The 24,446-nt window shown below is 50.4% G+C and overlaps 1 protein-coding gene and 1 long non-coding RNA gene across 2 annotated transcripts in view; one reads left to right on the forward strand and one right to left on the reverse strand.

Annotated features, from left to right (window-relative positions):
* SYNPO2 (synaptopodin 2) overlaps window positions 1-24,446 on the reverse strand; it is a 138,600-nt gene that overhangs the window by 71,439 nt on the left and 42,715 nt on the right. The gene's annotated exons all lie outside the window — the stretch shown is intronic.
* Window positions 5,034-7,510, forward strand: LOC136307146 (uncharacterized). The gene is made up of 2 exons (XR_010725833.1): window positions 5,034-6,736; window positions 7,025-7,510. It is a non-coding gene; the product is annotated as an uncharacterized lncRNA (long non-coding RNA).

The following is a 24,446-nucleotide window of genomic DNA, read 5'->3' on the forward strand; positions in this document are numbered from 1 at the left end:
TCCCCAAGGTCACAGGTGCACAGAAAGGTCCCCATTTTAAGGGGGTCTACTTTTTGTTAAGTTATAAAGCCCCCACCCCACCAAAGCCAAGTAAAGGGGGCTACCTCCCACAGGCTCTGGTGTTACAAAGCTTAGTCAGATGTTGCGTATCTCATGTTTTCTTCAGGAGATGGTCGGTACCTCAGGGAATCACCCAGAGGTATCCAGACACACAGGAAAAGCGTGGCACCTCTCTGTACAGCAGCGATCGGGGGTCCTGCAGAGGTGGGTATGGGTACAGCAACCCCCCTCAGCCCTCAGCTGAGCTGTCCGTGAAGCCCCAGGGCCTTGGCCGAGGACTGAGTGCAGCTCGGTGTCCCTGGGCGCTGACATGGGTCACCACTCAGCAAGGATCAGGCTCTGGGCGTGCCGCATGCTGGTCGGGAAGCCCGACGCCAGGACCCTGGGGAACCCACACACACAGGGGGGAACTGTGTGTCTGCAGAGCCCCGTCTCAGGGAATGTCAGTGCTCAGGGTCCACGGCAGAGCTCTCAGGAAGCTCAGTGGCTGCCTCTTTACTCCCTATGGGGGGGGGGGGTAGAGGGGGCAGGAGAGAGGAGGGGAGGGAAGGCAAGCCGATGGGTAGCAACACAGGGCCTGGACTGTGATGGGCTCTCAGTTAGGACCCACTGACGGGCTGAGTCCCACCTCCAAAGGCTCTAAACATTAAGTGGAGGAACAGCGGCCACCCCAGGCACGCGCAGTCAGGCAGCCACCATGACGGGTACTTTTGTGTAGCTGGTTAGGAGGGAGAAGACGCACCCACAGTGCAGCTTCTTGAGGATGGCCGTTTCCTTGGTGACTGTTCAGGGCTTTTGTGAGGAGGAGGAACCTACCCTCCAGGCCCCTCCCTCCCTCCCTCGGTGGGTCAAGTTCCACAAGACCCTCATCAGTCCTCTGGGCCCACAGCAATAGAATCCACACAGCTGGGGACAAACCGGGTCCCCACTGGGGCCACACCCTCCCAAGGGGACCTGGTGGGGGGCCCTATACTCTGTCTCTGGGATGCATCGCCCCAGAAGTGGTGCCAGGATGTTTTTAGTTTTGCATCAATGGTCCATCCCAGCCCCATAGTCCTTCATGGTCAAGGCAAAGCCTCCCAGCCATGCCATGGACCCCCTGGGCCTGGCACTGCCCAGGGGAAGGAAGCACACACTAACTCTCCTCTCTCATCTGGTGGCTCAGCCAGAAGCTGCAAATCCAGGGCAACCTGCCGTTCCCTCCTCCCTGGGGACCTCACGCCTCTGTTCTGCCCATGAGCCCTGAGGTACAGGAGGAGCCAGAGGGGAGAGGACGATGACAGATCAGCCGCGTGCATTTCCTCTCTCCACTCCAGCAGCCCAGCGCTGGGAGCACCCCAGGGGCAACTCAGGCCTGGAGCCCCTCTCTGTGCGGCTGTGGTCTGGGGTCCACCGAGACGCATGCCACCTGTGCTGTGACCCAGCTCCTGGGCCAGCAGCCCCATCCCAGTACGCGGAGGCGGCTCGAGTTCTTTGCAGCATCTCGTAGGCACTCTGGGACCTGTGTCCATGAGGATGGCGCCTGTGCCTGGCTCGTACGGTTTCCTGCCTGGTGCCAGAGCCTGGCACGGAGCAGACAGACCCAGCATGTGCTGCTGCAGGAGCACGGAGGTGAGTCGGCATGCAGAAAGGAGTGGCGAGCGCATGCTCCCACCCCGTCTTTCCCAGAGAGGCTGCAGCGTGGACGCCAGGACGCGAGAGGACCTCTGCCCGGGGCCAAATCAGGTCTGGACAGAGCGGGCCTGGGTCTGAATTTGGGAAAAGCGCAGAACTGCCTGCACAGCAGAGAGCAAGGACGGCCCAGAGCAGACAGAGGGGGCGCAGGAGGGGCTGGAGGTGGGTACGCTGGACAGAGGCTGGATGGAAGCCTGGGCATGGGTGGGCGACACGGACAGTGAGAGAGCCCTGGCGGTGGGGACCGGGGAGGCCCACAGGAGGAACGTGCCCTGTGTCGTTCGACCTTCATGGCTGTGCTATCCCATGTCCCCACCGTGCTCCGGTCAGCTTCTGAGGCACACTATCAGCTGTCCTCGTGATGGCCGTGTGGGAATGGAGGGACCCGGCATTGGGCTGACGTCAGATCGGAGATAAAGGAGCAGCTAGCCGCACCACGCAGATGACCGGAAGGCAGATGTCCGGGCGGAGCAGACGCCAGTGCATCCGGGGTTGGAGGCTCGCTCTGGCCTGTGTGGGGACACAATCACGGGGGCTGGGACGGTCAAGTTTCTTGTGTGGGACCCCCTGGGCTACGAGCTCCTCGGAGGCAGGGTTATTTCCACATTTGTAGGAACATCTGCATCTCTAGCCCAGTGTCTAACAAATGTAAGGAAGTGTTTGTTAAATGAATAAACGACCGTTTTATCATAGATCTTCTTCAGTAAGAACAGCCACAGATGAATGAAAAATCAAATGAGAGGACATGGAGGGAGGGGAACGGAACCCTAACATACCGAGAACTGAAGTGTCCTCGGGTAATGTGCTTTCCTTATCTCTGACTTATTGCTGACTCACTGAAACTTCCTGGGCACCTCTGAATTTTAGCATTAGATTGAGTGGACCCAGAAGCCTGGCAAGTGGTCTTCCTGGGGCCCCGCCCTCATCCAGAGGCCGTGCTTGTCCCAGCAGGCTGTGTATCCAACCCAGCGGGGACTGTGCCTTGCCTGGCCAGCATGTGACTAGAAGTGCTCACATTTCCAGGACAGCATGTGTCCAGGACTGCTCTGGCCCCCGTGCTGCTGTGGGCTTGTCTGGAGACAGCACTTCAGGGTGAATGACAGGTTTTCTAGCCCTTTATGCAAAAAAAGTTTTGGTTTTTTGTATTTTTGTGACAGAGACAGAGAGAGACAGAGAAAGGGACAGATAGGGACAGATAGGAAGGAAGAGTGATAAGAAGCATCAATTCTTTGTTGCAGCTTCTTAGTTGTTCATTGATTGTTTTCTCATATGTGCCTTGATGGGGGGGGGGGTCTACAACAGAGTGAGTGATCCCTTGCTCGAGCCAGTGACCTTGGGCTCAAGCTGGTGAGCCTTGCTCAAACCACATGATCCCACACTCAAGCCAGCAACCTTGGGGTTTCAAACCTGGGTCCTCCGAGTCCCAGTCCCACGCTCTATCCACTGCACCACCACCTGGTCAGGCTGTAAAAATAGCTTAATACAAGCTGTCAGGTGGGAGGGCCTAAGGACACACCCCTGCAACACTGGGTTTGACAGACGATGCGATTAAAATCATCACAACATGTCATAACACTACTTTTAAAAAGCAAGCTGAGCCCTGGCTGGTTGGCTCAGTGGTAGAGCGTCGGCCTGGCGTGCAGGAGTCCCAGGTTCAATTCTTGGCCAGGGCACACAGGAGAAGTGCCCATCTACTTCTCCACCCCTCCCGCTCTCCTTCCTCTCTGTCTCTCTCTTCCCCTCCCACAGCCAAGGCTCCATTGGAGCAGAGATGGCCCGGGTGCTGAGGATGGCTCTGTGGCCTCTGCTTCAGGCACTAGAATGGCTCTGGATGCAACAGAGGGGCAGAGCATCACCCCCTGGTGGACATGTCGGGTGGATCCCGGTCCGGCGCATGCGGGAGTCTGTCTGACTGCCTCCCTGTTTCCAGCTTCGGAAAAAAAAAAAAAAAAAGCAAACTGGTCCTCGCATCCCTTTGTATTAGATGGATAGATAGAAGAAATAGGTAAATTCAGATGTTTAAAGAAAAAGAGTTAAAGATGCAGAACTTAAAAAAATAAGTTTGGGGATCAGCTCTAAATGCATGAGAACCCAGATGTCACCAGTCTGCCTCATTGTCACCGAAGATGGATGACAGCCCCGCAGGGCAGGCCCCGAGGTCTCTGAGTACGGAGGCCGGTGCAGCTACGCCCTTAATCTGAATTAATTCAGCTGTGAGGTTGTAGACAGGAGTCAAATTTAGTCTTTCTGGGGTGCAAACATGCTTAAATGGGACAGAGACTCCTGTCCTGGTCTCGCAGGGTAGATATCTGCTCACGGTGCCTGGCGGAGAGTCTGACTTTGGGCACAAGAACGCACTCTCTCCCAGAAGGTGTTCCAACAATGGTTCTTTCTTAGAGTCGGATGCAATATTTACCCCTCTCTCTCTCCACTCTGCTTTAAAAAACGTCTCTCCTTCACCTGTCTCCTCACACGGAGGGACAGCCTTCGCCGCCGTGAGGCCAGCCCGGTCCTGTGTGGCCATCACGTGGTTGGTCCTCCTGAGGTGGCTGCACCCACACGTCACGCACGTGCCCTCCGTTTACGTTCCCTTGGGTTCCGGGTGCTGTAGACGGTCTGCATTCCTCAAGGTCAGGACTGTGGCCACGGTGGTCGGTGCAAGGTGGGGGACAGGGGGGAGTACCCGTCATTCTCCCAAGCCATGACAGGCCAGCAGAGTGCGGACACGCTGATGAGACCATTTCTCAACACGGACGCAGGGCTGGGTCCGTGCGGGGTACAGGGCGGCTTCTGCCAGCTCTTCCTATTGCCAGTCCCCTCCCCCCCCCCCCCACAAGCTGATTTCTCAACACCTGGCCCAGCATAAAAGGAAGCCAGAGGCTTCTAGCTCTGGCCTTCTGGAAGGAGCTTTGGGAGAGGATCAAAGCCTGGCCCGACAAGTCAGACAGACACTGGGGACACGAGGGATCCTAGGAGGGCCTGGACACCCCTCACAGTCACGGATGTTTCAGAGCAGGGGCTGCGGTTTTTGGAAAGTCAGATCTGAGTCTCTGCATGACCTTCCTGTGTTGTAGGCATTTCTTCAAAGCGACGTTTACTTTTGCTTTGCCAGAAGATGTTTAGCTACTTGCCGATTAATAAAAGGAACGAACAGCCCAAAACACATGCTCAAAACTCCAGCATTGCACGAACAACGCTGCCTTTATCCGGGCAGACTTCCCTCGCTCCGTGGCTTGGGCATCGGGGACCTTGTGACTTTGTTCACCTCGGTTTTCCTAGTACCTGTAAGGTCGGTGGATGGGGGCATGGTGACGTAGGGACTCAGACCCGCCTACTTTGGCTAGGACCGCCCACAATCAAGCCCGCCAAAGGAAGATTCCCAGGAACCATTTGGAAAGAAGCGATCGTCTGCCAGCCAGTGAAATTTCACCACGTCATAGTAGCTCCACCTCCCTAGAGGGACCCTTTAAATATCTGCCATGCAGTTTAATCTTTGCAACTTCCCTAGCCTCCATTTTCTCCATCTTTCTTTCCTTGGGCCAGGGAACCTTGCCGGGCGGGGTGTGAGCTCTGTACTCAATAAAGCCGTTTATTATTCCACACTTTGCGGTTCCAAGCCCTGTTCCTTCCTTCTCGGCGGGGAAAAATACCTTACATATTTGGTGCCGAAAACCCAGAAGGAGTTAGAAGTCTGCAAGGACCGCTACTTTCCTTTCCCCCAGGAGAAAGAACCAGGATCTCCGCTCTCCAACTTTCACCCACTTCGGTGCACGGTGCAGTAAGTCCCCTGCCTCCAGCTTTCCTCTCAGTTCTTTCCTCCGAGACTCCCTGTCCGAAACCGTAGCTATGTCAGGAAAGTCTTTTCCGTCCGTCTGAGTGAGCATGTGCTTGTGGAGACCTCCCCAAGCACATCCACTTTCATCCGTGGCTGGACATTGAGTTTTTAGGACGCTAATGCTCAGGTCTGACCACTCCGAGAACTGAGTGCGGCTGTTGGGGCACAGGAATTTCCCTCCCTAAGGAAGAAGAAACTGTTCTTCTTCTCCGCTGTGGCCAGGCCACAGAACCCACTCAATTAGCCTCCTGAAGGGACTTTCGGTGTTAACACCCTCACCAATTTAACTATCGCCAAAGAAAGCTGGGAACTCATTGGAGATCTCTTTCATACACGGCTCCTAATTATTTGCGCAACCGTCCTTAATCTCTGTGCCACCTGTTCCACACCGCGCAGGCCTTTTTCTGGCCAGAGAAACCTCACCTGAAACCTCTATTCCTAATCTTTCCTTCTCCGCGGACTCCAAACTCTCTCTCCCCTCCCTTCGCAAAAACCTGTTTCTTATTCGCCATCTACTAACTACCTTCTCTTTCTCCTCCCCTGCTGGCCAGGGGCCCCTCCCTTCACTGTGTTCTCTAGTCCCGCCTCCGTCAGGCCTTTCTCAGCCTGGCATTGGCTCTTACACCGGTTTTCCGGAAGTCCAACCCCAATTTTCTTACAGGAAGTTCTTGCCCTGTCCTGCCTTTGGCTCCAGCGTTTTTCCTGCAGGATCTGGGTGCCGGGCTCCGCATGAACCCCTCCTCTTATTCCCAAACCCCTATCCGGAACCTGTGAACACGGCATTTAAAGTTTTTAACGGTCCCAACTAGTAAAAACAGGCCTGTTCGCCAGGCCCCCATGCAGCAGAAGGTAACGCTCCAAACCCAAACTCTTGTGGCAACCCTGAGGCCAGCAGAGCCACCAGCAGCTTGCTTCAAGTGTGGCAAGCAGGACCACTGGTCCCAGCAGGGCCCCTGCCTGCGGCTGCCCACTGAGCCCTGCCCTGACTGCAAGCAGCCCAGTCACTGGCGGAGAGATTGCCTCTTTGGGCAACAGGTTTTTTCCTCAGCGCCTCTACATGGAGAACAAGCCGCCCAAATGGAAGGCCAATCCAGCCAGGTGGGTGCATCGCTCGAACTCCTAGGACATGTCCTGGACTTGGAGAACCCAGGGTTCTGCAACAAGTGGGTAAGTCAGTCCACCTCATTTCTTGTGGACATGGGGGCTGCCTTCTCTGTTTTTGCCTTCATACTCTGGACCTCTAGTTCCCTCACAGGTTTCGGTTATGGGAATGGATGGGACCCTCTTCCTTTCCCCTTTTTACGCCACTCCTGACATGCATTTTTGCCTCAAGCTTGCCTCCTTATAGGACCTCTGGCAGTCGGAACCACTGGACTCCATCCATCTCCAGCTCACCAAAAGGCTGGACCCTGCAAATTCCCCTATTACTCCTCTCTTTTTTTTAAATCCTTACAGGACCGCCTCTGTGAAGTTTCTCCAATCACGGCCACACAGATGTTCCTCCTGACACCCCTCAAAGCCACCACCTTCTGATCTCCCCCTCCCCATGATGCCCCTATTCAGCAGGAAGTAGCCAGACAAATAAACGGCGCCCCTTTTTCTATTTAACACAAAAGGTCAGAATGTAAGGTCGGTGGATAGAGGGATGGTCACATAGGAACTCAGACCTGCCCACTTTGGCTAGGACCGCCCACAATCAAGCCCGCCAAAGGAAGATTCCCAGGAACCATTTGGAAAGAAGAGATCGTCTGCCAGCCAGTGAAATTTCACCACGTCATAGTAGCTCCACCTCCCTAGAGGGACCCTTTAAATATCTGCCACGCGGTTTAATCTTTGCAACTTCCCTAGCCTCCATTTTCTCCATCTTTCTTTCCTTGGGGCCAGGGAACCTTGCCGGGCAGGGTGTGAGCTCTGTATTCAATAAAGCCGTTTATTATTTCACACTTTGCGGCTCCGAGCCCTGTTCCTTCCTTCTGGGCGGGGAAAAATACCTTACAGTACCGTATTTCCCCATGTACACGACACACCTTTTTCTTTGAAAACTTTGGGGTCTAAAAACTGGGTGCATCTTACACAGTGGTTGTGGCATTTCAAATGCCATAGATGGAACTGAGGACGAGGCGATCTATAAAGACTGATTCGTCATCAGACACAGAGGACAAGCTAACAGACGGGAGTTTTGACAGTGATGAGGAGTTGTATGAATTTTATGATGAATAAAACTTCAGTTCAATCACTTATGTAATATATATTTTTTCAAATTTTGGGCCCCAAAATGAAGGTGCGCCTTATACATGGAGCGCAGCAGCCAGAAACCTAGAGTTCTGTGAGCCATTACGGTTGAGGTACATCAATCAGCTGTCCAAGTGGAGAGGTCAAGTGGGCAGTTAGGTGCATGGTCTAGCGCTCTGGGGACAGGTCGGGACTGGAGAGTCAGATCTGCGGGGGGAGGCAGGGAGGAGGGTCTGAGGAGGAGACGTGGATGGGACCGCTGGGGTACCTGCTTCCCGGGGAGCTGTAATAAGCGACTGCAAACCGCAGGCTTCACGCAACAGAAACTTGTTCTCTTGCAGTCCAGACGTCAGAAGTCTAAAAATTCCAGGTGTTTGTGGGGCAGAACTCCCTCTGGAGGCCCCCAGGAGACCCCATTCCTGGGTCCTCTCAGCCTGAAGCGGCTGCAGCGGTCTCTGGCTGGCAGCCTTGTGGCCCCATCACTCTGAGCTCCCCGTCTTTGGTCCCACTGCCGTCTCTCTGCTGTTTGTCAAGCCTGTCCCCTGTGTCTCTTACACGGACATCTGTTGTTGGATTTAGGGCCCGTCTGAATAACCCAGGATGATCTCTTCATCTCAGATTCTGTCCCTCAACGACATCTGCAAAGACTCCTTTCTCCCAAAGGAGGTAACAAAAGGGAACCATCGCAGGCTCGGGGAATTAGGGGGACACATCTCTCCTCGGGGTCACCCCTCAGCCCACTGCACCCTGGGAGAGGGTGAAGAGAGAGAAGACAAGAGGCCTCCCCGCCCCCCGCTGACGCTCGAGGACAGCCCTGTGGGGACTCCAGCACATGGAGTAGTTGGGAGAGGACCACGGCTAGGGAAGAATGACTGGGGAGGGGGTCACAGGCAACAAGCGAGGGGGGCTCTCTCTTTCTTGATTCTTTTATATCTCCCTGTTTCTTTGTACCAGATGCACCCCAGAGTAATTTAAAAGAGGCCTTGGGTGAAAAAAAAAGTGAATGTATATAGCGATCTTTTTATAAAGCACATTGTCCGTGTCCTTAAATTGCCCAGAGGTGGCTGGAAAGCCTCAGGGTTATCACCCGCACATGTTCTGCTTTAGGTGATCATGTGGAGGGAGGGGGGAGAGGGAGAGAGGGGGGGAGGGAGAGGGAGAGAGGAAGGGAGAGAGGGAGGGAGAGAGGAAGAGAGGGAGAGAGGAAGGGAGAGAGGGAGGGAGGGAGAGAGGGAGAGAGGGAGAAAGAGGAAAGGAGAAGGAGGGAGGGAGAGAGGGAGAGAGGGAGAGAGGAAAGGAGGAGGGAGGGAGAGAGGGAGAGAGGGAGGGAGTGAGGGGGAGGGAGAAAGGGAGAGAAGGAGGGGGAGAGGGAGAGAGAGGGAGAGGGAAGGAGAGAGAGGGAGGGAAGGAGAGAGAGGGAAGGAAGGAGGGAAGGAGGAAGAGAAGGAGAGAGGGAGGAAGGGAGGGAAGGAGGGTGGGAGGGAGGGAAGGAGAGAGGGAGATCGTTTCTTTCTGTGCCGAGCTCTCACTATGACAGGACCATCACTCCTGTTAGACTTCTTCACTCCCGAGTCCACAGCGCTAACATTTGAAACCAATTTAGCAAATTCTTTGGCACTTGTGGCAAGCTTCCAAAGCTAAATTTAGGACCCAAACCCCTGTGACTCAGTCAGTGAACTGAACGGGACAGAGAGGGCTGATTTGAGGAAACCGTTTCCACTCCGTCAGGGGATACACCTCGGAGATGCAATTATCAGTGCCCTGCTCCTGAGGAAAATACACGCTTGTCTTGTTATAAAAACAACAGAGTCCGCGTTACCAACACCTTTAGAGTCAATGCACTTCGGCTTGACTTACTGATGAACAAAGGTACCCCAAAACCCTTGAGTGGAAATACACCATGGAGGGTCCAGGTGTCCCCTGTCTTACGTCAGAACGGATCCCTCAGAGAAACACATTTCAAATCAAACCACAGTGGAGTGTCTGACCTCGGAACACAGAACCACTGGGGTGTGCTTGCAGGCGGAGCTCTCTCAGTGGCTGTCGGGGCACGCCGGGGCTGAACCCTCAAAAACTCGAGGGCGAGCAACGGAAGGGAAACTTCAACTTTTCGTCTGACAGAGTTCTCCTGCCTCTAGAAGAGAAACAAGGATGGACGTCGTCTGTTTCTCTGGATGGCCGAGGGGCGGTCCACGTCTCCCTCCTTTCACACACGGTGGACAGGCGCAGGGCAGAGCTGTTGGGGGAGGGCTGGAAACTGCAGCCGTGAACTTCTGACCCCTCTCCATGCTCTCCCCCCCACAGCCCCCCACCTGCCCCAAGTCCTAAGGGGTGAACAAAACCACATAAGCCCGGGACCGGCCTGTCTGGGGCAAGTTCAGCACTTATTCTATAATGGACCGCTCGATCACGTAGCTTGGTAAACAAAATGGAGAAAAGCGCACTTTACTCTTAAGATTGGAGGATTTAAGGTAACAGGACAGGTCTGAAAATCTGTGAGGTTAAATTTCACCTTCACTTTCCTCAAGGTGGCCAGGGCTTGAATCCAGGTCTGATAACTGAGCACACGGGCCCACTGAGTGGGTCACGAGGATGGAGGGTCAGAGAGGGATGGGACGTGGCCCAAGGGCACGGGTGGGTGCACAGACAGCCCCCGCCCACTGCCCTTCACTAATTCTCACAACCGTTTCAGCTCAGAGCATCACATAGATCGGGGCCACGGAAGATGGCAAGACCTGCTTTCCACGGGGTCTCAGCTCACACGGCTGCCCGCCCGTGTGTAACACCCGTGCAGTACTCTCTGACGTCTCCTCGGCTCCATAAGTATCCAGGCAACTCCTACTGACACTTCCTCAACGATGTTTCTAGAATGTCCACCTCTCTTTGTCTTCATTTAACACCTATCTGTTGAATTTCAGGCGCTCAGCTTGAAAAAAATGCACCCAGTGCTGAGTGGCCCTGTCCCTTGTGGCTCCCCAGTAGCCTGCAGGTGGTGGCTGGATCGACGCCCCCCACTGCACGCGATCTCACTCCCCTCCCAACCTCATTTCTGACCTCGCAAGACAACTCTGCTTCCTCTGGACAGTGAAGTCCAAATTCTCGGCCTGCTTACCACGTCCTGGGAACTTCTGGATGTGAGCAGCCTCCCCAGACACATCTACTTCTCTGGACTTGAACCGGCGCCCCAGGCACTGGCCCCCTCCTGCTCCCCTGGAACAATGCCCTGTGCCATCCGAGCCCTGCACATGTCCGCCTCCCTTTGGCACGTGGTGGCGTCGATCCGGCCACCACCTGCAGGGCACTGGGGAGCCACAGGGGACAGGGGCCACTCAGAACTGGATGCACTTTTTCAAGCTGAGCACCTGAAATTCAACAGATACATGTTCAATGAAGACAAAGGGAGGCGGACATTCTGGCCTCAGGTCCCCCCTCCCTCCTGCGCGCCTCCTCCTGGGCACCTCCTGTCCGCATCCTGGACCTGCCCTGCGCAGGCCCTGTTCAGTCCTCTCGGAAGAGCTTGCCTGCTCACCTGGGGGCACAGGGAAGCAGACAGGGCACATCCTCGCGCTCACCGGGACTGGCTGGGGGCCCACACGCCGCCTGAGTGCACAGGACGGTGGCACAGTTCGTAGCGTGGGGTTATTCCGCTTTCCGTCATGGTGCGGACATGGAGAGTCCCCACTGGCTCCAAGGACAGGAGCATGTGGCATTTATCCCCTTCCATCTAAATGCCTCCTCCAGCTCGGCATATCTGTCATCTGTCCTCATAATAACCCTCAAAGCAGTGTCGGGGATTTCCAGTCCCGGCCTCTGGTCTTTCCGGTGCAGGGGGGGGGGGGACGGACACTGTTGTCTGCTGTTCCATCGCCGGTCACTCACCTCTTAAGGAGGAAGGGCAGCACTTTGCCCGATGGCCGAGCCTGGGAGGAGGGACTGAGGGAGCCTGGCTCAGGTCAGAGCCCTCTGGGCCCCCCACCCAGGAGACCCCCTCCGCGGGATACATCTCAGTGGTCCTGAGACCAGGTTAGAAGAGGGGCTCTGTCTCCAGCTTGGCTAAGTCTGGGTGGGGGGCTCACTCTGGGGGAATATCAAGAGGTCCTTAAGGCTTCACCTCCGCACATTCAGTGTAGCTCTCAAAAAATCTTTCATTTAAAACTTCATCCGTTCCCTACGTGTGTTTCTCAATGGCTTCTAATCTCAGGAATAGATATAGTCAGCATTTCACGATGAAAAGAAGCTCACGTCTGGAGAAACAACACACGTAGCCCGAGGTTCGCTGGTCAGTGAAAGGCCGCGTGAAGACGTGGGTCGCGGCCACTTCCCTGCACAGCTGGGAGTCAGGGTCCTCTTAGGACCCGGCACTGCCTGCCGCTGGCTGGACGGTGGACATAACCACAACGATGATAAAACTCCTGGTCCTGTTTGGAGCAACACGCTTTCACCCCTGGGTCCCAGCAAACTGGCCGTTTCTTCCTGTACTGGTGCTGTCCGCTCACAGGGACTGCCTGCTCAGAGCCTCCGCTTGCTGACGCTGCCCACGCACACCAGCACAGAGACACCAGACAGGAGCCCAAGCCGACCAGGCCAGAACACCAGTCAAGCCCCCTCCCGCAACCCCTCCCAGTAGGTCTCACGGTTCGGGACGGCTGATTCTTCCTGACCCGTGTGCACAACACCATGGAGACGAGCATACATACATGGTTAAAACCGCCTGCTTGTGTAGAGATGGACCAGATGGAATTGTGCCCAGCTATGTGTTCTCCACAACATCTGTCTGTCTCTGTCCTTCTCCACAACCAAGCTAGTGTGTGGCTCAGACTTTCTGGGATACAACCTTGCATTAACTATGCTTAACAATAGTCATTATATTTCCTTATTTTCTGCAGTCTTTCTCTCTTTTTTTTTCATTTAAATCTTATTTTTCAATGACAGTTTACTCTCAGTATTACTTTGTATCAGTTTCGGGTGTCCAGCACAGTGGTCAGACAACCAGCATTCCTGATGCTCTGACATCTGTGACACTCTCCCCATAACTGGGGATGGCCCACCCCGCCCAGGGGCTGCCTACTCCTAGAGACAGTAAGCGGCTCACTCGGAGGACACCTTGGATACGCAAGCTCGTTGATGCTGAGTCCACACCCTCCGCTGCCTCCTCTACCCGGCATCCTAGGAAACTACCTTTCTTCCCCTAATTCTCTCAGGGGCAAAACCAAACGGCTGGGGACAGACAGACACACACACAGACACACACACATACATACATACACTGCCCGTCCCACACCTGCTCACCTGGGAAGCACACACAGGCTGTTGCCCATGCTCCCCACCTCCTGACCACCCCGCCTGGCCCCTCCCTCTGTGGCCCTGCAGGGCCTGGCACAACCCCTCCCCTTGAGAACTGGGAGGGGGGACAAACCATCTTCCCAGTGTCTCCTGATTTGTTGGCTTCACTCGGCCAGAATAAAAACTAACTCCTGAGGGACACTTTAAAACGAAAATGTACCCTTGCACATAGCGAAAGAATGCACGCAGTTAGAGATGTTTTGATTTAGTTGCTTTTTTGTAGCAAGTTATACTCTAAAAGTTATGTTATTACAAATGAATGAAATGATAATTTACTAGAATTCTTTAGAAAAATGACATGCTTGAGACCAGGACACAGCGGTGGCTGTCCCCTGTGAGGTTGTAGCATGAAACATTGTGTCGTGCATATCTGACAATGGTGGAGAGTCAGAGCAATTGGAAGGTGCTTGGTTGCCTTACAGGTTAAAAGTGGATTTTTCTGTAAGTCACAGGAGGATGGACATTGTCTTCATTACAAAATACATTGCTCACAAAAAATAGGGGATATTGTATAGCTTCATATTCATTTTGACATGTCCCCTAATTTTTGTGAGCAGTGTATATTTTGAGAGTGAAGCTGAAGCCAGAATCAAACAAAACTAAAACTTTGATGTATACTTTAAACAAAAAACACAGGGTGGCCCTGGCCATTTGGTTGAGTGGTAGAGCGTTGGTCTGGTATGTGGAAGTCCCAGGTTCGATTTCTGGTTAGGGCATACAGGAGTGACCATCTGCTTCTCCATCCCTCCTCCTCTCCTCTCCTCTCCTCTCCTCTCCTCTCCTCTCCTCTCTTCTCTTCTCTTCTCTTCTCTTCTCTTCTCTTCTCTTCTCTTCTCTTCTCTTCTCTTCTCTTCTCTTCTCTCTCTCTCTCTTTCTCTCTCCCTTCCCCTCCTGTAGCCATGGCTCATTCCAGCAAGTTGGCCACAGGCGCTGAGGATGGCTCCACAGTCTTGCCTCAGGCACAAAAATAGCTCACTTGCCAAGCAACAGAGCAGCAGCCTCAGATGGGTAGAGCATCAACCTCGAGTGGGCTTGCTGGGTGGATCCTGGTTGGGGCACATGCAGGAGTCTTTGTCTCTGCCTCCCTGCCTCTCACTTAAGGGGGGAAAAAAAACAACACAGGGTAATGAGGAGTTAATGGGTAATATTTATAAAAAGCACCTAGCTAGATGACCCACGTGTAATAGAATTTTAAAATGCTATTTTTCCCTGTCAGTATCTATAAGAGCATGCTGCTGGATCTGCATTGCAATGCAAAAGGCAGGTGGATCCCCACACACTAACAGCAGTCTCCCCGAGGCAGAGAGACAGGGCAGAGTTCCCCAATCTCGTTTTCACGATCTCTTCCCAAGTACTCTTTTCTGTTATCACCTGGTCCCTGTGAAGTGCTAACACCACAGTCGGACTAGACACCTATGTGTGTGTGTCCCTTTGTTACAGATAAGATATCCCCCCACCCACCCAAGAACCAGTGTTCAGCCCTGGGGGCGCTATCACCCACTGAGAACCAGTGAGAAGAGCTATCAAAGGTTCCACACCCCGGCTGCACTCCCAGCTACCTGGAAGCGTCTCCTAACCGAAAACATAACTCGTCTGGCCCCAGACTCTGCTATTTTAAAACCCTCCAGTGGGTGAGAGTCGGTCAAGAAAGACACTCCAGTGCGATGCAGAGAGGAGCACATCCTATAGCTTATTTGTTGACGAGCTGACCAAGAAGCAGGGCAGGGTGACTTTGCAATTCACCTTACTTGTGACACACATCGCTGCTTTCCCAAAGCAATAGAAACCTGTTTATGTATGTGTATGTGCATGTGTATGTGTGTATATGTGTGTATGCATGTATATGCGTGCATATATGTGTGTGCATGTACATGTGCATGTGTATGTATGCATGTGTATGGGAATATGTGTGTATAGTATGGGTGTGCACATGTGTATGCGCATGTATGTATACATGTATGTGTGTGTATATATGTATGTGTGTGTACGTGTATATGCATATGTGTATATATATATATGGATTCACTGTGTCCCATCAGGGGATGGATGTAGTGGAGGAGAAATTTCTGGAATAAAAGGACATGAGCAAAATTAGGATCCCGGAACATGGCGTTTGAGGGAGAAACTCCCCATCTTCCTTTGGGGGTTGGCAAAGTGGCATTCTCTGGGCCCAGAGCGCCAGCCCTACAGTGGACCCCCAACAGCCTGTTCTGAATGCAAATTATTGGGCCTCACCCCCAGACCCACTGAATCAGAAATTTGGGGGTGGAGGGACACAAGTGTGCGGCCAAACAACCCCGCAGTGAGAACCTCGGTGGTCAAGGGGTCTCCTCCATGTCCTGGGTCCCAACTGCTTCTTTTCCTCCTTAAGAAAACCCTCTTTTTATTCCTACTGCTTTTTTTACCTTGTTCTAAGTTCATTTGTTCTTAATTCTGTTCCCATGAACCACGAGTGTTATTAATGCAATCAACTAACTTCAAAAGTTCCATCTTTCACAAACCATAACTGAGAATCTTGAACCGACACAGCTCTCAACCAATCACTTTGAATCTCTCTTTAAACCAGCAGTTCTCAACCTGTGGGTCGCGACCCCGGCGGGAGTCGAACAACCAAAACACAGGGGTTGCCTAAAGCCATCGGAAATACATATTTTATTTAAAATATGTATTTTATTTAAAAATGTATTGTATAATAAATATGCATTTTATTTAAAAATGTATAATAAATATGTATTTTATTTAAAAATGTATTGTATAATAAATATGTATTTTATTTAAAAATGTATTGTATAGTAAATATGTATTTTCCAATGGCTTTAGGCAACCCCTGTGTTTTGGTCGTTCAACCCCCACCGGGGTCGCGACCCACAGGTTGAGAACTGCTGCTTTAAACAAACTCTATAGAAGGAGAAAAAAAGAGAGAGAGAGAGAAAGATTTATTTCTCCTTTTGCTTACAGACTCAGCTGGCCAAAACAGTTTCCTTTTCGATCATTATGAACCACTGTAATTTTTTTATGTTTGCTGGAAATACCAAACAGATCCCCCAAACTTGGGTGACACCAAATGAAAAGCAATTTAGACTATGGTGATAGTGGCACCCAGACTGGCCTTTATTATTTAAGTCATACCAATGCCTGAGCTACACTGTCCTATGATTAATTACACACACAGAGCTATGGAGGCACATCTTACCAGAACCTGAACATATCCTCCATGCTAGAATTGAACAGTTGTTTCAGTGTTCTGTGGAGTTCGAGTGGGCAGAGTCCTCCTACCCCCAGGCCAGGCGTCATGAATGCTGGACGGTCAGCCCTTCTGGGGAAAGGAACAGCTGAGTCCCCAGGGGACAGAGAGCAGAGTCTGGGGCCATACCATATACTTATTTCAGGTGGCTTTAACCAGACTCCAGAGGGCTGGGACCAAAGTCCTCTCCTCAGTCTGCTTCAAGAGGATGTGCTGCTCTAAATAAGGTTCCGCTGGTGGACACAGACGTGCTTAGACAGTAATATCCCATGGAAACCAGGCGTACCAGTGAGCAGGGTGTCCCATCTGGGCTGAAGCTGAAGGCTGGCTGCCTGTCCCCCGGCCCATAAAAGGCAATGCAACTCTGCGGTGACCTTACTGTTCAAATATACATCAGGCCTGATGTAAACCATCTTTCCATCTGACTGTGAAAGAGATAGCGCAGGGAAGACAGGGACATGGATCATCAGAGACTCCCAAGTTCACAGGCGTCCGGCCAGCGCTTCAAGATGAATTAAACTGACTTGAAGCCAAGTAAAAAATGGGATCTCTTGCACAAAAACCACAAAAACCTGAAACATCCACCCAAGATTTCTCTTGATAGAACAGAGAGACTAAGAAGAGTCTTTAGTCAAAAATCTCACCTGCAGTTTCACAAAAGCTCGACCAGTGAGCATTTCAGTGTTTAAAAAAAAAAAAATGGTTGAGACCCAGAAGTGCGAGCCTAACCGTGCCCCTTCTAAACCACGCTGTTCTCAGAAGATGGGAGAGCCTTTGACGGTTTCGTTCTTAAGGGACCGGGAGCATTTCCTCGGCGCTTACCATGAGACACTTAGAAAAGAGAACATGCTGCATGGGTGTTTTTAATAGATTTGAAATGTTTAAGAGTGAAAAGGTAAGAAAACCAACATAAGTACAACGTTCTAGGATCTCAACATCTTCCACAACATTAATGAGGACATAAATGTACTGTCATGATTCTAGGAAGGTTGAAAGAAAGAACACAGGAGGAGTGACCAGCTGCTGCTTTAACTTCAGAGTGTGGACACAGCTGGGTGTGAGCCAGTGACCTGGAGGACCCAGATTCCCGGGGCTGACTGCTGGACTCTTCCTTTGGGGTGGCCAATTCTAAAACTGGGTCCCAGAAAGAACCAGAAAGAAATACTTCCTGCTGACCGCCGGCCACGTCCAGAAGAGCACCCCACCCCCATCCCCGCAAAGCCAACCCCGAGCCCATGTCTGGCTGCAAAGTGCTGCTTTTGGCCTGACCTCATACACCTTCAAGGTCAGGTCTCACGCAAAAAATAATAAAACTAGATAAACGACAACAGAATACGTATTTTTAAGTATGTAGTGTCTGGACCTACTTCCGGTATTCCATGAGGCAACCTTTCTGGGTGGAAGCTGCCTGGTGTAGCCCCTTCTCTTTGCTTTCAATCTGTACCCAGTCATCCAGGATGGACAGCCACCTGATCCTCACATACCTTTATCTACTACGCCCTCCAATGGACACACCGGGCTTTCTCAGGATATTTTCCTAGTAGCGTTTTTTTTAAAGAGTGTTGAACTATTCAGCCAAAGAGCTGCTTTTCAAATCAGCTAAAAGAGAAGCTTTTGTTTTTGTTGACTGTTTTTGATCCCATCTGTGACACCCTTGCGTGAAGTCAGCGAGCTGTGGGACAGGCGTGCAGGGAATCACGAAGTATAAGCTTCCAGTTACAAGGCGAGGATGCGGTGGACACCATGGAGTCTGCAGCTACCAACTCTGTCTGGTGTCTCTGGAAGTTGCTAAGAGAGGAGATTCTGTATATTCTCATCACAAGAGAAACATTGTAACTGTATATATGATACTGATGGACTTTAACTAAACCTATTGAGCTCATCATTTGCAATATAGACACATACAGTGTGTCCATAAAGTCATGGTGCACTTTTGACTGGTCACAGGAAAGCAACAAAAGACGATAGAAATGTGAAATCTGCACCAAGTAAAAGGAAAACCCTCGCAGTTTCTGTAGGATGATGTGGCAGCATGTGTGCATGCGCAGATGATGACATAACATCATGTATACAGAGGAGCAGCCCGCGGCCATGCCAGTCCAGATGTGGATGCTCCAGAGGAAAGTTCAGTGTGTTCTGTGGCTTGCTAAATCCATGACCAAAGTGCAACGTGAATATTGGCGCATTTATAACGAAGCACCACCACATAGGTATAACATTACTCAGTGGGATAGCAGTTGAAGGAAACCAGCAGTTTGGTGGAGAAACCCTGTTCTGGTAGGCCATCAGTCAGTGATGAGTCTGTAGAGGCTATACGGGATAGCTACCTAAGAAGCCCTAAAAAATCTGTGCATGAGCCCACATCGAACTGCACTGAATAGGTATGAAACTGGGAGAGTTTTCCTTTTATTTGGTGCAGATTTCACATTTCTATCGTATTTTGTTGCTTTCCTGTGACTGGTCAAAAGTGCACCACGACTTTATGGACACACTGTATTCAAATCATTATGTTGTACACCTGAATGAATACAATGTTGCCTGTTAATTATATCTCCATAAGAGTGGGGGGGGGGGTTCCCTCTCAGTCGTCCTGGGAGGTGGGTCTGTGTTTCCCTATGGTCAGCTTGGGCTTCCCTGACGCCAAAGATGGCTGTGCTCTTGGACCTTGGAGTAAAGCTCCCTCAAAATATTCCTAAATAGGGCACAATGGTGAAACTGGTGAAGCTATAAATATTCCAGGACCAGGGTATATTTTTGTCTTCCCTTTGCCGTGCCAGAGGCCGCTGGGCAGCCGTTAACCGTTACCCCGCGAGTGTCGTTAATGTTGTTGTGAGGGAATGTGGGTGGCCTGTCGAGGCTCTTTTAAATGCTGTGCCTTGTGTCACATTGCTACTTACCCAGAGGAAGGTGTCCCAGTGGAAATCGACACATGGTCACAATCCCTCCACACAGACCAGTACTGTGACTATGCAGACCCTGTAGAAGTCCTACCAGGAAAAGAGGGAGTAAACGAAAGGGAAAGGTACCATTCTCCGCCAAAAGTTGGAGTTTATAAAAAAGAAACAAAATCCTTGTCGAGAGGCCCAAGCAGTTTGCTGTGTGTTTGAAATGTGCTCAACTCACCAATCTCAATGGAAAAATATAAAAAGGCATGGTGGATTATTTGTATACCATCTAAAAATAAGTACTTATATATAGATATACAAATTAAAAGAAAACTCAATGTAGTTCAAGACAATTTCAGAGGGAGAGGTGAAATTATGGCTCAGTTGAAATCTACTGCTCACAAAAATTAGGGGATATTTTATCGCCTCATATTCATTTTGAAATATCCCCTAATTTTTGTAAGCAGTCTATTTGACGATGAGAAAAACACGCTTAGGGAGAATCGCATATTATCTGTTAAAAAAACAAACAAACACAGGTTTTCAGTGCTGCTCTAATTTGCATAGCAGCAACTTCTCTAGTGACATTCTGGAATTGTTCAAGAAACGGCCTCATTCCCTAGCATCTGGCCTAACCTGAGCAAACGCACCCTGAAGGCAGCCGCAGGGTACGGACAACCCACACACAGGGCGCAGCTGTCTGTGCCAAGCACCCCGAGCACACCACGTGGCCTTGTGATATGATCCTTCAAACAATCCTGTCACAAAGGGAGGGTTATGTCCTCTACTAGGACAGGTGGGGAAACTGAGGCTGCATAAACAAGCCCGTGTCGCTGCCCAGGGAGCGCATGGGGGTCACCGGGGGGTCCTGCAGTCGGCCAACCCCCTCTTGCAACGAGATGAGATGTTCTTACCTGTCTCTTCCCCTTGAAAATTATGTTTCTGTCCTCGTACGCAGCATCCCAACTTAGAAAGGTGCATTGTAGCGCGTTCTGGTTTGAAACAGACATTGTGGATTTTTGCCGGGGGGGGGGGGGGGTGCCAGGTCATCGGGTGCTTCCTTACTTCATCACTGGTCACGGACAAGACTCCAGCCCCTAAACATGGGGGGGGGGGACGCTGTCGCCAAGACCACACCACAGGTCCTCGGGATGTCTGCCCAGCACACTCCGGAAGCCAGGTCCCGGTTCCCACAGGACGTACCCTTGAACTCTGACCGTGCCTGTCAGCCGCCGTCATGAACAACAGTAACTGAACATGTGGGCTTTTCGATAGCAGAGAAGAAATTCTTACGCAGGTGCTCGTACATTTCAGCTTCACGCTGATGACACAGATCACACCGTTTTATGTCAAACGCCAACCCTGAAGAGGGCCCGTGTCCAGTTCCCACGACGGTTTCTCATTTAACCAGGATAAAACCGCTGATGGTGGATAATGCATGAAGTCTAGGTATTTGTTGGCTAAAGTGAGCAAGAACCATTCAAAGCAATTTAAAACTTTATAGCTAACAGAAGACAAATTGCTTCTAGGATGCTTGCTTTCGTGAGATGAAATGTTGTTCCCTTATAAACAACTGGTCCAGCACAGGCACCTTCACCAGCTCAGAACCACTCTGTTTCTGAAGGTGGGGGAGGGGAGCCTCTCAGAGTGAGCGCTCTGTTCTCTGAACCCCACCCTGAATGCTGCCTTGTCCCAGTGTGGTCCACGCTGCCTCTCTCTCTCGGGACACAAATAGCTCAAAGAAATTGCTCTCCTCTGTTTTCCAACACCCTGGAATCTTTGAGGTGAAAACTCTTATAAATAGCAGGAAGCCTATTATTTGAAGTCTTTTTGGAAACTAAGCCACTTAGGTCAGGAAAAAAAGAAGAGAGAGACCCGGTGAGGGAAAGGATGGCAAGATTGTGGAAAAGGATGAAATCAAACGTTTTACAGCAGCGGGCTTACTGTGTGTGCTGTCCCGGGCTGGGGGCCACGCCTCCCGGAACAGGGTTGAGAAACAGAGGTGTTCCAACCTGTAGGAATTCTGAGTGGTGACAAGTGTCCCATTCAAGATAAAACTGTAACTCAGCGGAGTCCAGTGAATGGCTGGTGTCGTAAGAAATTTCCACCTGGGAAATATACAAATATTTACTGATGTTTAATGATGTGTCGGGTCGGTCCTGGACGAACCAATCTGTAAATGCCTTGGCCTCTGCTGGCACTCCTGAGCCAGGGGCTGCTGACTCTGTGAGCTAGAGGAGCAGGCGAGAGTGGCCACGGGCCGTGGGTGGGGTGTCACAGCTGGGTGTAGGGTGGGAGCCCGCCGATCTGCTTACCCCTTTTCCCATACCTCCCTCCCTCCCGGCTATTTCTGAGCTGGGCAGCAGAGCTAGGTTCTGTCTGCGGCCAGATGATAAAATCAGAGGAGTCCTAAGGGTTCATCTTGGCGTCTCTGTACAGCTCCTCCTGGAGGAAGTCAGGCTTCTTGAGTCTCCAGCACGGCTGTCTGACATTTGTCACTATGTAGTCTACCATATTGTCAGTGTTCCATAACTACTGAAAACTAGACGCTGGGCCCTGGGGGAATTCAGTGTTCTCGTAAACCGAAAGGTCCCTGTGACGTGGCTAAACACCCAGGCAAGGACCCCCACTCATTGTCAGAGGCCCATGTTCTCATCTCAGCTCTGCCCCCACCCCCACCCCCGAGCGCCGGCAAATGTTGGGTCACACACGCTTTGGAGCTTGGTTTCCATATTCATGAGTTTCTAATTTCTCAGGTTTATTGTGAGAATTCAGCAAATGAGGTTCACAAAACCGTGAATATTCTAGAAGAAGACACAGACAATAAAATCTCGGACATTTCTCATAGCAATATTTTTTTCTGGTCTATCTCCTTGGGTAAGAGAAATAAAAGAAAAAATAAATAAATGGGACTACATCAAATGAAACACTTTTTGCACAGTGAAGGAAACCATCAAGAAAATGAAAAAACAACTCACTGAATGGAAGAACATACTCAGCCATGATATATCTGACAAGGGGTTAATAGCCAATATTTATAAAGAACATATATAACTCAAAAGAATGTATACAATGCAACACCAAGAAAATAAACAATCCAATTAAAAAATGGGCAAAAGACCTGAATAGACACTTCTCCAAAGAGGACATACAGATGGTTAACAGACAAATGAAAACATGCTCAATGTCACTAATATTCAGAGAAATGCAAATTAAAACTACCATGAGATATCACCTCATACTTGTCAGAATGGCTATCATCAATAAACCAACAAACAGTGAGTGTTGGCGAGGATGTAGAAAAAAGGGGAACCCTCTTACATTGTTGGTGGGAACACAGATTGGTGTAGCCACTGTAGAAAACATTATGGAGGTATCTCAAAAAAATTTAAAAGGGAACTGTTTTATGACCCAGCAATCCCACTTCTGGGTATATATTTAAAGAAACCCAAAACACTAATTCAAAAGAATATAGGCACCCTTATGTTCATTGCAGCATTATTAATAATAGCCAAGATTTGGAAGCAGCCCAACTGCCCAACAGTAAATGAGTGGCCAGAAAAGCTGTGGTACACTTATACAACGGAATACTATGCAGCCATAATAAAGAAGGAAAGCTTACATTCTGCGACAGCGTGGATGGACCAGGCGAGCATGATGCTAAGTGAAATAAGCCAGTCAGAGAAAGACAAATACTATGTGATTTCACTCATATGTGGAATCTAATGAACTAACAAAATAGAAACAGATGCACAGACACAGAGAACAGACCGACAGCTGTCAGAGGGTAAAGGGATTGGGAGGTTGGGAGAAAAAGATGAAGGGAATCAAGTGAAAAAACAAAACAAAACAGAAAAAACAGACATAGACCACAGTATGGTGATAGCCAGAGGAGAGGGGTGGGGGAGGGGATAAATTGTCGTGAAAGGAGACATGACTTTGGTTGGTGAGTGGACAATCACATATGCAGATGAGGCTTTATTGAGTTGTAGACCTAAAACCTGCACGATTTTATTAGCCAATGCCACTCCAACAAAGTCAATAAAAACAAATAAAGTGGAAGGCCCTAGAGGGTGTGATATCTATCTATCCATTGGAATATCTGCAAAAGATGTGATAGTAATTCCATATCTTAGTCAACACAACATAAGAGATACAATTCAATGTTCTTTGTGATATTAAATGCTCATTGAATAGAACACTCATGCCAACCCTCAATTCCACTCAATATATATTAATGTGAGTCATCAGCATGGGTAAAGGAGTCGCAAGTCAGAGACTTCGTCACGACCTAATGGTGACAGACCCAGATACCACCCCTCATTTATTGGGCAAACATTTTGCTGAGTTTCCTCCAACCAGATAGCAGGCCCTTCGCTACAAACACAGAACACAAAGATGTCCTCTACCATGACTTCATGGAGCTTGCATGCTCCTGAGAAAGACAAAGCTTGTTTTTTTTACGTTGCAAATGATTCCTGTACGGCACACAGACGCTATGACAGAAATCCCAACACAGCTGAAGGGCAGGTGTGGCAGGAAGGCATGGGAAGACGTAAGAAAGTGCTAAAACATGGTGGTCAGAACACCTGATGGGAGAGCGGCTCAGGACCCCTTACGGTACATTTCCAGCCACATGACCTTTTCCAACTTCCTTCTCCATTAGTTTCTAGGTGTGTCAAATGGGAGCAAAATAACATAATTGCTCATAAGACTTGTGTGTGGGTTACGGTTAACACTCAACCTGGCATGTGACAAATGCTTAATAGATATCCACTTCCTGGTAACGCACACACACACCCCATCTTATTCTCTCTGCTTGAGGGACGGATACAATGTTAACACACCAGACAAGTTCTCCAAAAATGCCTGGTTACAATTCCACAGGGTCATTCTTACAATGTTTATCTAAAGAATGATCATTATAAACATCTCATCTAGCAATATAATATTGAAGGTGTAATTCTTGTTGACTAAGTTAACACTATCTACTTGCTCTCTTAGTCCTTGGCCTATTACTTCTACAAGCAGAACGTAGACACAGATAAACCACACACAAAGGATACATGTCCCTGATGTATCACTGATTGCAAAGTCTGGTTCACGGAATCTGACTTAGATCAGTTTGTCTATGAGTTATGATAACCACTGTGTCATTTTATTTTAAAAAGTG

The sequence above is a fragment of the Saccopteryx bilineata genome, chromosome 1 (assembly GCF_036850765.1).
Source record: "Saccopteryx bilineata isolate mSacBil1 chromosome 1, mSacBil1_pri_phased_curated, whole genome shotgun sequence".
NCBI classification, from domain to species: Eukaryota; Metazoa; Chordata; class Mammalia; order Chiroptera; family Emballonuridae; genus Saccopteryx; species Saccopteryx bilineata.